Source organism: Salvia miltiorrhiza, chromosome 1 (assembly GCF_028751815.1).
Source record: "Salvia miltiorrhiza cultivar Shanhuang (shh) chromosome 1, IMPLAD_Smil_shh, whole genome shotgun sequence".
In the NCBI taxonomy this organism is placed as follows: Eukaryota; Viridiplantae; Streptophyta; class Magnoliopsida; order Lamiales; family Lamiaceae; genus Salvia; species Salvia miltiorrhiza.
Genome location: NC_080387.1, coordinates 49,894,283 through 49,898,818, shown reverse-complemented (window position 1 = coordinate 49,898,818; position 4,536 = coordinate 49,894,283).

The following is a 4,536-nucleotide window of genomic DNA, read 5'->3' as shown; positions in this document are numbered from 1 at the left end:
ACCAATGTAGTAGCAAAAGAGGATAAAAACTGCCAGCTTCAACTTTTGGAAACACTTGACATATATAAAGGATAAATCAAGGACTCCTTCTTCGATTAGAACTCGTCCTTGTTAAACTTTAAGTCGATCCATTAGGTATGAGAAGTCCATCACGAATATATCTCTGAGAAGGGAACGAAATCTTCAAAAAACTTTGTGCATATCCGCAAAGGTATCTTCTGAGAATATTCTGGTGCAGTAGGTATCACATTAGGTATCTCTGATGGTATCAACTAATAACCAGCAAGTGTCTATAGAAATGACAATATCTAAATAGAATTAACACAACTCTAACAATGCATAGTATCACTTACAATGTTATAGTGTCATTTATACGCAGTGTTATTTATAAACCGATCGAATAATGTCAATTGCAGAAAGTGTCATTTGTATAACCAAATAGTGTTATTTATACGATTTGAAATCGAGTTATGGATTCAAGTCAAGGTACGAATCAGGATGCAAGTCAGGGTTCAATCCAATTGTACGGTATAATCGATTGTACCCGAGACCCGCTCTAATTTTTTAATTCAAAATTTACTTAGACTCTAATTGGTTGGCATGGCTTTAAATGCTAGCTTACTTCGTAATGAGGGAAAGTACGTTTCTAACATTGCTATTAGATTCGGTGCTTATTTTTTTTCCATCATTTATGATTTAATAGGTCGAAAAATGAAAGTATATATGATATCGATATGCCCTTCATCAGCACATTTCATGAGTAAGCCTCATCATTTTTTTCGATATTATTTTGTTATATTCTATCGAATAATCAAATTTGATTATTAAAAATTATATAAATTGAATTTTAATGTTTATATAAATCGTAATTTTAATTATCTCGATAATAATTTATGAATTACTCCCTCCGTCTCATATGCTTAGGCTTGTTTTCATTTTTTGAATGTCCCATTTATATAGGCTTGTTTCCATAAAAAGTAGTAATGTTTTTTACTCATTTACTATTATATCCCTATTTAATTCTTTAATTTACTCTCACTTTAATACATCATTAAATAATAAATATGGGCATACTAAGAAATTTATTTATATATTTTTATTTCCAATATTTTTTTTAATTTTTGTGAAAATCTCAATCAGTCTATCCATATGGAACGGAGGGAGTATTAAAAATTGAATGAATACTACTTAAAAGGCCAAGACATATAATTTACCAATAATTAATGAAAATGATAATGCAATATATAATCGCCATATATCATCAGCAAAACGTTGAAAGACGTTTTCTAAGTTGAGAAGCATTGCATTTGTCGTTTTCTTCCATATTAAGATTTTGATTGAAAAACATAAATGAATTGGAACGACTGATTGGCATAAATAAAATGGCAAAATGAATGAATTTGATTGGGATGGTTATTGGTGAGTTCGAAAGCGACAATAAAGCTATAAAATAAAATAAAGAATAGATTATTAGTATTATGCAATTGTGATGTCAATCACAACCAAATACAAAGACAGCTTATTATTTTTAATAGTAGACGATGTATAATATATTTAAAATCAATTTAACTTGAAGTGACAATATGAAGACTAAAGTGGGAGGTGGATCTTGTTGATTGGGAACCACTATTGCTTGTGGTTATTCTTTTATGTTTTTTAAAGAATATTTATTTATCTTTGCTACCCTAAATTGGTCATTAAGAAAGTATTGTGCTTTTTGGTACTCCAACATATTATATGTTCATGTCATGCCCACTACATATGTTTGAACTATATATTATTGTCGCCTTTTTGGATATTATTCTAGAAATTTGATAATTCATTTCAAAATTTAAAAACTAATTAATTCTTTCAAGCTATTTAGTTGTGGACTGGATTCACTTGCAGTGAAAGGTCGAAAATTTGAAATCAATCAGTGTTTGTAATCGGCGAAGGAAGTCCAACAATACATTCTACATTGATCTGTATAAAATAGGTATATAATATGTATTCCATTCGTCCACGAAAAAACGACCTAATTTATCATTTTGATTCGTTCATAAAAAATATCATAATTTATTTTAATAATAATTGATGGGTCATTTTCACAACTCACTAACTTACGGATCCATTTCTTCACTCACTAATTTAATTATTTTTTTCGACTTTTTTCCACTCACTAAATAAGTAACACAACTTTTCTTAAAACTCATGTCACCCTCCCTTAGATCATCTTTTCGTGGACGGATATATGATATGATTAATTAATTCAGTTATTCATTTACTCAATTACCGTCATAAATAGATTTATTTCCTTTTTGTCTTCAATTTAACTTGATAAATAAACCATTTTATAAATTAAATATACCAGGCAAGACAATGGTTAAGAACAAGTCAGCTTTAGCTTTATAAATTTAGATTTTTGAACATTTCACTTCAATTATAATTAATTGACATGCATTTTCCAAATTTGTGGAGGCTACCTAAGCACATTCTATGTTTACGTATCTATGGCTAGGCACACTTATGAATGTGTGGAGATATATACATATATAAGTATATAACTATTTTTTAATAACACAAAGTCCATGTACAGCTGGATAGAAAGTGAATATTATTTATTTACCCTTCAATTAGATAAAATATTTAATGGAGACCACTCCCTTAGATAAAGAATAAAGGTCAAATCTTGTGCGTCGATCTTGTTTAATCTAAGAGTGATAATTTAACATTTAATTATAATTTTATTTCATTTATTTTATATAATAAAGGTTAGTTTTGTCATTTTGTATTTTCTTCTCCAAACTCATTCTCTCTCTCTCTCCCAACTGACGCTCTCTCTCTCTCTCTCTCTCTCTCCCACCCAACTGACGCTATCTCTCTCTCTCCCACACTGTTCTTCTCGGGTGAAGCCACCGGTAGCAACCGACGCCTCTCATCTCTCGGACTCTTCTACTAGAAATCACTTTCCTCTTGATCTGCCTCTCTTCGACAGCAGTCCAACAGCCACCGTCGCCGCCGCTCTTTCTTTTTTTAGATCTGCCACCTCCTCCTCCTCCTCCTCCTGCTGTTCCTCGCCTCCATCTCCTCCTCCGTCTCATCCGCCGTCCCCTCCGAGACCGCCGTCGTCCCCTCGCCTCCCTCCCCAATCTGTCGACGTCGGCGTCGCCAAGGAGCGGTCGACGAAGATGGCAATGGTGAAGAAGGAATTCACGTTCACCAGGCCGTCCAGGGCGGTCACGTGGACGCTCGTGGTGGCGACCGTCGCGCTGCCACCGGATCTGCAGATCTGTATATCGACAATGTAGTGTTCGTAGAAAATACTAATGAACATACTAATGTTCGTCGATATATTCGTTGAGGAAAACAAATGAACATTCTAATGATCACCTATTATGTTCATTGACGGACCAGGTCCCAGAATGGGAAGAGAGAAATTTTCGGGATTTGTTCAACTGCTGAAATAGAAATTTTATTAAAAAGAAAAGAAAAAAGAGAGACCAGAGACAGAAGGAAACAAGCAAAAGCACCCGCAAGAAACTCCGGGTAACCAAAAAAGAAACCAAGACTAAGAGAACATTTTAAGAGGGTCGTCCTCGTTTAAAACATCGTTATCTTCATCGTCCAACATATCGCCCCATTTTTTCTTCTTTTTTGAAGAGGCCACAACCGACATAGCATGGGCTGCATCGGTAGAGTTAGAGGAGTTGATCACAAAGTTTTGCAGAGTCTGTCCTCCAGACTGAGCATACTTCACTTTATTCAGGAACTCCACAGGCGAAGAAGTGTCAAGACCAGGGCCCTGCATATCATCACGGCCTGCTGAGTTTTGGAAATCCGAAGACATGCCATTGATTATGATACGACGGAGCCGGTGCTTGATAGAAGAATCAGAAACTCTCCCCTTCTTGGTGATAGCCCCTTTCGGACGCCCTCGGCTACGAGAAATGGGTCCTGTCGTCCCAGTCAAAGTTAGCACAGCGTTGTTGTCAGTCTTAACAGCAAGCGGCTGAACAACCAGAGGTGCAGAAGTCCTCTCGTGTTCCTGCTCAACTACCACAATTTGGCTCTTTTCGTCATCTGACCCAGGCTGTTCCATATCCTCTCTACCCTGACTGTCCTGAGATATGCAAGCATCTGAAGCTCGGCCTCCATCAGAAGGCGGCTTGTCCATGTTATCATCACCAACAAGTCTTTGTTCATCTTGCAACTCTAGAGAAACCAACACAGCAAAGGGATTGGATGAGGTAGGAGAGTCTGAAGAAGAGTTCAGTTTCTGTCCAACCTCAGCTGAAGTTGCTTCCTGTCCAGCCCTTGCTGGAGATTCCTGATTTCCGGTGTAGGGACGAGGATCAACCCTGTGGTCATCTACCTTGGACTGACCACGTTCCCCGCCCTGATGTTCCGTAAAGCCCTCCTCCGTCGTGGTCGTTTTACTCCTTCCGCATTCGTTAGAAATATGTCCCACAACATTGCAAACGGAGCAGTAATAAGGCAAATTCTCATATCCAAACTTGACAGTAAAATCAATGCCGCCACACTTAATATCTAAAGCCT